General features: G+C 36.6%; 1 pseudogene; it reads right to left on the bottom strand.

Annotated features, from left to right (window-relative positions):
* Positions 1–4,483: 4,483 nt before the first annotated feature.
* LOC147277591 (uncharacterized) lies at positions 4,484–6,227 on the bottom strand (annotated as a pseudogene).
* Between the last annotated feature and the right edge of the window lie 3,105 nt (positions 6,228–9,332).

The following is a 9,332-nucleotide window of genomic DNA, read 5'->3' on the forward strand; positions in this document are numbered from 1 at the left end:
TAGAGAAGAGGAGAGGAGAGACAGAGGTCTGATGAATAGTTTGCAACTGTGAAATCGCTCCGCTGTCTGGAGGCCCTGTCGGCCACGATGATAGCGATCTGAGTTCGCAGCCCAGTCCACCAATCTTTTGGGCTATTGTTTTTGGTCAGGTAAAACTCAACTCACACTTTTGGCCCAATATTTTTTTGTTCAAATCTATCGGCCCAAACTTGAGCCTAACAATAAATCACCAAAGCCCAACTCACTCTCGGCCCAATTTTTTTTGTTCAAATCTTTCGGCCCAAACTTGAGCCTAACAATAAATCACCAAACATCTCCCCCTATATAAACCCTACTGTTCTCGACTGTTCTCCAACCGCTTTTAACCTAATTTCCTCAAATCTAGAGAAACCCTAATTTCATCTTTCTATCTAGGAAGAACGATCCAAAAGATGTGCCAGATGCTGTCAACCCTAGGATTTTGATCGCCCTTGGTATGGCCATTCTTCAATTTGGATACCAATCTTTGCTGGCCGGACCTCCGTTTTCGCCTGTTCCTGTGCACGGAATGCCGATTCTTGTTATTCGGTCCGTTGATTTCTCTATTGGTCGTTCTTTGCGAGTAAGCCATTCTGATGTGCCCCATGTTCCTGAAATTTTTAATTCTCTTTTTTTCTGTCGTTTTACCAATTGCAGTTGAAGATTTGATCAAAACATGTATCTTAGTACCAATTGCATTTTAGGTTATTTTCATCACTTGATCTTGGCATCATGCACTATGTGATAGAGGAGATACCAACTGTCATCCTAGGATAGGGTGGTTTGTTCAAAGCTGTCTCTCATCTAATCTATGTTCATTTTGACTTTGAACCAAAATATTTCATACAAAAGGCTCATGTGTACTGGTTTATATTGTATTATATGCTGGTTTATATTGCAGTTCTGTGGTTCTGGTGCTGATGGCTCTCTTAGCCCTGCTACACCCATTACTGTTCGTCCTCCAGTGTCTGTGCTTGATCCCGATTCTGCTGTTACTGATGCTGTATCAGGTAGATTGATAACGTTGGTTTTTCTGTAGTTGGATTAGATAGACATGCATGGTTGATGTTGCTAATTCGCATGTGCTTGATTCCAATGTTGATGATGCTAGAACAGGTGGCCATTCTGATGTGCTCACTAAGCCAGTTACTGTTGACGCTTCAGATTCTGCTGTTCGTCCTCCAGTGCCTGTGATTGTTTCTGTTTCTGCTTTTGTATCAAGTAGATGAGTACCATTAGGTTTTCAAGACATGCATGGTTTCTGTTGGTAATTCACATGTGTCTGATTCCAATGTTGATATTGTTGGAACAGGTGGCCATTCAAATGTGCTCACTGTTGGCGCTTCAGATTCTGCTGTTCGTCTTCGAGTGCCTGTGATTGTTTCCGTTTCTGCTACTGCTGTTGTTCGTTCTCCAGTAGGCCCACAATTTAGTGAGGCATCATCTAGCTTTGGACATGCTACACCCTCTGCTGTGAGCAGTCACAATATTTGGTCACCACAAACGGCAGACCGTCTTCAACAAGCGGATGATTTTTCTGTCGGTGATGGTGTACCAGCTGGTCCTCCCCCTCTGCTCACTGTTGACGCTTCAGATTCTGCTATTCGTCCTCTAGTGCCTATAATTGTTTCCGTTTCTGCTGCTGCTGCTGTTCGTCCTTCAGTAGGCCTTCAATTTAGTGAGGCATCATCTAGGTTTGGACGTGCTACACCCTCCGCTGTGAGCAGTCACAATATATTGTCACCACAAACGACAGACCGTCTTCAACAAGCGGAAGATGATTTTTCTGTCGGTGGTGGTGTACCAGCTGGTCCTCCCCCTCTGCTCACTGTTGACGCTTCAGATTTTGCTGTTGGTCCTCTAGTGCCTATGATTGTTTCCGTTTCTGCTGCTGCTGCTGTTCGTCCTCCACACTACAACAAAGTTGCCGTTTAGCGGGGAAAAATTTCCTCGCTAAAAGTAAGCTTATCCTCGCAAAAAGTTTTTGGCGAGGATTTTTCATTCGTCATCAACTTGTCGCTGTATCGCCATCGAGAAAAGTCTATAGCGACGAAAATCTGGATTCCTCGCTATCCTTTTCCAGCGACGCTAAAATAATTTCCTCGCAAAATCCTTTTTGCGAGCATATAATTCCTCGCAAAAAAAGAATTAATTTGATGCAAAAAATATAAAAAACGTCTGCAAATAATTTTAGTGACGACATTTTTTTCCTCGCTAATGCTAAAATCCTCCCTAAAGTTTAATAATTAATTAATATATTATTTTATAAAATAAAAAAATTAATTTCTTTTCGGCGACACAATACGTCTGATTTCAATGTTGATATTGTTGGAACAGGTGGCCATTCAAATGTGCTCACTGTTGGCGCTTCAGATTGTGTTGTTCGTCCTCCAGTGCCTGTGATTGTTTCCGTTTCTGCTACTGCTGTTGTTCGTTCTCCAGTAGGCCCACAATTTAGTGAAGCATCATCTAGGTTTGGACGTGCTACACCCTCCGCTGTGAGCAGTCACAATATATTGTCACCACAAACGACATACCGTCTTCAACAAGCGGAAGATGATTTTTCTGTCGGTGGTGGTGTACCAGCTGGTCCTCCCCCTCTGCTCACTGTTGACGCTTCAGATTTTGCTGTTGGTCCTCTAGTGCCTATGATTGTTTCCGTTTCTGCTGCTGCTGCTGTTCGTCCTCCACACTACAACAAAGTAGCCGTTTAGCGGGGAAAAATTTCCTCGCTAAAAGTAAGTTTATCCTCGCAAAAAGTTTTTGGCGAGGATTTTTCATTCGTCATCAACTTGTCGCTGTATCGCCGTCGAGAAAAGTCTATAGCGACGAAAATCTGGATTCCTCGCTATCCTTTTCCAGCGACGCTAAAATAATTTCCTCGCAAAATCCTTTTTGCGAGCATATAATTCCTCACAAAAAAAGAATTAATTTGATGCAAAAAATATAAAAAACGTCTGCAAATAATTTTAGTGACGACATTTTTTTCCTCGCTAATGCTAAAATCCTCCCTAAAGTTTAATAATTAATTAATATATTATTTTATAAAATAAAAAAATTAATTTCTTTTCGGCGACACAATGCAATTTCCTCGCTGTAAGTGAATTGTAGTGAGGAATTGTATCCTCCCTATAGGTTATTTAGGGCAAGGAAATAAATCTCCTCACTGTAAGTGACTTATTGTAGGTGACATATAGTGAGGAAAGCCCATATTTTCCTCGTAATATGTTTCCTTTGGCGAGAAATACTTTCCTCGCTATAGGTCCTCTACAACGAGAAATTTGTTTTTTGCCACCAAAAGTTTGATATTTAATAGATCATTTTGTAGTTTGTTTATATTTATTGATAACCAAATAAAACAACAATTAAAACAATATATAACATATATCAATACTAGTTCAAACTAGTTTCACAATGCCATTAAACATTCAATAGGCCTCCTAAATTAAAAGTCATAATTAAGTACAAAAGCAAAAGAAATTAAAATATTGATAACTAGCTAAAAGTCATCATTAAGTGCATGAAAACTAACACTTAGTAGCCATCATAGAGGGAGTCATAATTAAGTGCATCAAAACAAACACTTAGTAGTCCTCAGCCTTTTTGATCTTCTCCTCTAAGACTTTCATTACTTCACTTTGATGGTCTAGTTGTTGTTGCAGAATGTCAAAAATATGTTGTTGAGCTTGACAATCATCCTCTAACTCTTACTCTACAAAATGAAAACCAACATGGACAACAGATATCATGTTCAATTCAAGTGCTTTACTTACAAGATAAACACCTCTAAATTTTTTAAAAGAAAGGATGAAAATTCCACTGCAACAGAATATACACCACATTGAGAGAAATCTAAAAAATGTAATTAAATTAACCTTTATGTAAAGCACACCTACACAACTGGAAAATAGTGGAGAATAAACAACAATGTAATTGGGCAAGTAACATGAAACCTTAGATTAATAAATCAAAGAGAAAGACATGCTTGAGAGTTCAAAAGGAATAACAGCTATAAAATGAAAACCAACCTATATGGACAGCATATAGCATGTTCAATTCAAGTGTTTTACTTTAAATGATAAAACACCCCTAAAATTTTGAAAATGAAAGGAAGAAGATCCTTCCAAAAGAGAAGGCAACATTTCAGTAACACACCCCAAGATACACTAACATGTCAATTCGGTCATCAATGCCAATATCACATTTCACTTCAAGCAAGAAAGTAAATTTCTATATGCATATTGCAAAAGTGGAATTTCAGCCTCCTGATCGAAAATTAATCTATTTCAGGGAACAAAAATTAATCTATTTCCCAGCAGCATGCTCTAATATATCCACAACTACAACCCCAAGAAATTAAACTAAACAAAATGATAGCACATGTAACTAAGTTATAGAGATAAAAAAAAATACAATAAAAACATCAAAAGAACCTTACCAAAACAAAAGATAAAAAAGAAGAAGCTTATTGAGGTGGTCGTTGGCCTGACATGTGCATATTCATGAACTCCTCAAACTTGTCGCTCCTCTCCTCAGACTTTTTGATCTTCTCCTCCAAGACTTTGATTACTTCACTTTGATGGTCAAGTTGTTGTTGCTGAGTCTCGACAATCTGTTGTTGAGCTTCAAGCTGTTGCTCTAACTTTTATTCTTTTGAGTTACAAATGCTCGAGAGTGAGATTTTGCAGGTTGAGGGCCAAAACCACAACCCTTTATGTAGCCAGATCTGACCTCAAGGACTTTCGCACATATTTCATCATCTGTCATTGTTCTAGTCCCATCTTCAAGAGTATTCTCATTCCGCATAGTAATCATCTTGTCCTAGAAACCAGAACACTTAATGATCAAAGACCATATATACTTATGTACTTAATGATCAAAGACTACCATATATACTTACCCACATAACTCTTGCTTTGTAATCATCTTGTCCTAAAAATATTGAAGAAAAGGAACCAAAGACCATATATACTCACCCACATAACTTTTGCTCCTGCATCCCATCCATTTTTCTCATTTTTATGTTCTGTTTCAAAGCGATCAATTGCACCTTGCCTCTGACCAGTTTCTTCAGCCTAAGCACATTCATACAATCAAAGTTAATGTTAGTTTATAAATTTTATATATAAAAAAGATTTGCACATGATTAATGTTAGTTTATAATTTATATATATATATAAAAAAAAAACTAATGATATCTTACAATCTCTTCTTGGTGCGCCATAAAATACTTTGACCCAGCTTTGTGGTTATACTTTGCCTCTGACCTATTCTTAGTATTTTTCTCTGAGCGTTCCTGTAAATAATTACAAAATAAATTGAAGCAATTCTCAACAAATCCACACAAAGGGCCTGTGAATAGAGGTAGGAGGAGAGAGTATTCTTAAACAAAAAAACAAATAAGCTTTAAGACAAATTAACAAGTTTACCATGAACTTTGTGCTGGAATAACGTGTACAAAGGAAATCTCATTCTTCCTAAGTAGATACTTCAGGATGTTTGTTTTTTTGGGCCTCATCAATTGTTGGGTACTTAGCAAAATGCAACTTCAGCGCATGTTGGAAATCACAGAACCGTCTTTGAAACAGCGTATTAACACATTTTTGAACATGAGGCAGTGACATATCAATGTCGTACTTACTTTGTATGGAACCAAATTCAAGTTAAACCCATGAGACATCAATTTAAAACTGAAGTGTAAGTGGCAAGCTGATAATTTATTGCAGCAAAAGAGAACATGTATCAGGAGACCCAGTAGAACATGTTGCAGCAAAGAAGCTGATAAGTGGCAAGTTAAACCCAGGAGATGTATGACAACTTAGAGGCGCCAAATAAAATAATATGGACAATGTAATATCACCAGTATATAAGGAAAAAATAAGATGTTTTGCAAGAGGAAATGCTATTAGATGTTTTCATATAAGCAATGTACGTAATCATTCAGTGAAAAGAAAAAAAAGGAAAAAAATTACTTAATTACTGTTAGTTTTGCAATCATCTTAGTCTTGTCAACTTGATCTATATCCTTCCATTTCTCCACGTTTAGTGGTGCACAAGTTCTGACCGTGAAGCCAATTTCATTCACAAACATACATGCATTTGGACCAGTAGGCCTCCCATTCTCACTATTCAAAGTAACTGGTATTTTTCCTTTAAGCTGAGTCTGAAGTTTATCAGAATTAATTAAGTCCACGAGACTTTAATCTAACTTTTTTCACAGCACCTACATCACACTTATTAATTATTTGTGGATGCATAAATTTCTCTTTTATTGACATAAAATATAACACATACCGGTACCACTAGTACTGCTCTCAGTGCCAGCTAATGTCACAACAGCAGCATCCTCATCTTGTGGAGTTTGCAAAGACACCTCATTAGTAGTTTGGAGAAGACTACGTTTTTTGTTACGGGTTACCATTATGATTACCTGCTATAAAGACATGCAATTATAGTGCACAAAGAAGAAGGCAGGACTTTATTTTTTACTTCTTTAGAAGCCTTAACTGTAGGAATTCAATTCATTAATAGGAAAAAAGTAATATACAGTAAGGGGGGCCATAATAAACCTAACCCTTCAAAAAACATGCAAGCTTTAAAAAGCCCGAAAAAAAACAAAACAAAAGAACAAATACATCTATCAAACTTAATCACTATCATCATCACTCTCAAAAACTCCTTCACCCTCACTGTCATCACCTAATGGAGTAACTTCTTCAGTAACATCATTTATAAAATCAGTAAGATCATCTTCTACTACCCTTATATTATTCTCAATATTTGAACAAATATTTGAACAAATATATACAACTGTAAGAAAAAAAATGAAAAGGGAGTGAATGGCTGAGGCTAAACGTATTTTATTTATTGCTTGAAACCTATTTTTGATTATGTTTTACAACCTAAAGTTAAAGAACTATTGAAAAAAAAAAAAAAAAAAAAGTCAAAATGACAGAGTATTTTTCATACATGGCACAAATTAAACAATTTCCATCATAAAAGATTTAACTTAAAAACAAAAAATAGTGTACATACTCTCACCAGAACATGCAATTAGATTTTTTACTTCTTTTGTTACTAAATTGAGTTAAGTGGATTTTAATGTGTGCATCTAAAACAATACAAAATTATTGCACATTTTGATAAATTAAAACAATATAACTTACTCTGTGTTTCCAATAAACGAATATGCTTCGAAGCTAGAGTAACTTTAACTCTCCAGTTGAAGAATACGTCTCACCTACACAAAATTGAGAATAGATTTCATTAGTATAACATAATTTAAAATGTTAATATAAATAACAAAAACAAAACGAAACAAAAAGTAAGGAATAAGCAGAGCCACCTTGAAAAATTAACAAAAATGTTAATATACATCTCACCTACTTCTAATCACCTTAAAGAGCCACCTTGAAATAAATCAATACCTAAAACAATGTGTAGGGAAGGAGTTGCAAATAAAGAAAGAAACTAAAACTAAACTTTGGCAATTGTATTACATGTGATAGCCCAATAGTATATGTATAGCCTCAGCCCAATTTTGTATCCATTAACTTCTTGAAATAAATATTGTGCTATATATATAAATTGCAAGGTCCAGAAGTAGTACTCTCTCAGAATCACTTTATGGGTTGCAGTAAGAGTATGGCTATGTGGGTGCGGCCATATAATTCATTGATGATCATGATGACCGCATTATTACAGTTTATTTCTTGTATTAGTTTGGTATTGTTGTGCAGTGGCAGTAAAAGTACTAGTACTAATAGAAAAGGGATGAAATCAGAGGGTGTGAATTATAATCTAAGTAAGGTAGAGCTATTAGGTGAGAATATAAGTACAGGCAACAATAACAGAGTTAAATTGCAGCTAAGTATAGAATGGAATTGGAAAAAAAAAAGTTAACTAATTAAATGGAGATCGAATCCCTTTCAATTCCATTCCATATACCTTATTAAATGGAGTTCACTACAATCAAACAATTCAAAAAGCAACAAATGGTGGTCCAGAGAGGAAGCATCAAAGAGAAAACAAAACATAAAGACAAGACCATGAAAACTCAATTGCAGCAAAGAAAACAGAACATAAAGACAAGGCAAAGACAAAACAGAACTAAAGGGGAATCATAATTTTCTTTTGCTGGGGAGGTGAAAAAAAAAAAAAAAACCAAAACAGGGGAGCTAGGACAGTAGAACTTACTGCAGGAGATGGAGGTGTCGTCGATGGCGTCGGTGCCGTCGGTGGAGTTGAGAGAACCAGATCGATAGAGAGAGAGTGTGAGGCGGTGGAGGGGGTAGGTGAGGCAGTCTTTTCAATTCCTTTAGTGAAATGTTATTGAAAGTTAAAACCATCTCAATCTCAGTCCACACAAAAAAAGAGTTAAAACCATCAGAAGTTTCTTTTCAATTTTCTTTGTTAATAAAATTACAACCATCAGCGAGGAAATTTAAAAGTCCTCGGTGAACACATCATACTGCGACGCACGGATTTTCCTCGCCACATATGCATACCAACAAAACCAATATGTTCCTCGCTATATGGTCATTTTTAGCGAGGAACCATGAACTTTTGTCGCGAACATTTAACATTATTTTTCAAATGAGAAAAAAAAAAGGGCGGTACATCTAAAAACTTTCGAAAATAATTTGCAACTTATATGGCGAGGAATTGACATTGTCACTGAAATATTTAATTAGCGACAAATTAAAATTATTTCCTCGCTAAAACATTGGCGAGTGCGGGAAAAATTCCCTCCAATCTTTTAGTGAGGAAACAAGATTTCCTCGCGCAATGGGTCATTTAGCGAGTATATATGTTGTCGCCGAATCCATCATTTCCTCGCTAATTGTTAGACAACTTTAGAGACCAAATTCATCATACTTGGAGCGACAAACTAAACTATTCCTCGCAAAAAATGCTTTACAGTGAGGAAAAATAATTCCTCGCTAAAAGTTTAGTCGCTAAAAACCACCTTTGTTGTAGTGCCAGTAGGCCCACAATTTAGTGAGGCATCATCTAGGTTTAGATGTGCTACACCCTCCGCTGTGAGCAGTCACAATATTTGGTTACCACAAATGGCAGATCGTCTTCAACAAGCGGAAGATGATTTTTCTGTCGGTGGTGGTGTACCAGCTGGTCTTCCCCCTCTGCTGCCTGCTTCTTCTGGTGAGTCGTGTTTTAGTTAGGTAGACATGATCTTTTGTTCCTTTTACAATCGGGGGTTCTTGCCACCTTTCTCGAATTCTTATATTGTAATTTCTTTTACAATATTGATTCAGGGTCTACTGAGTCATCATTCAGTTTTGGACCTGCTACAC

Source organism: Dryas octopetala, chromosome 8, assembly GCF_963921425.1.
Source record: "Dryas octopetala chromosome 8, drDryOcto1.1, whole genome shotgun sequence".
Taxonomy (NCBI): Eukaryota; Viridiplantae; Streptophyta; class Magnoliopsida; order Rosales; family Rosaceae; genus Dryas; species Dryas octopetala.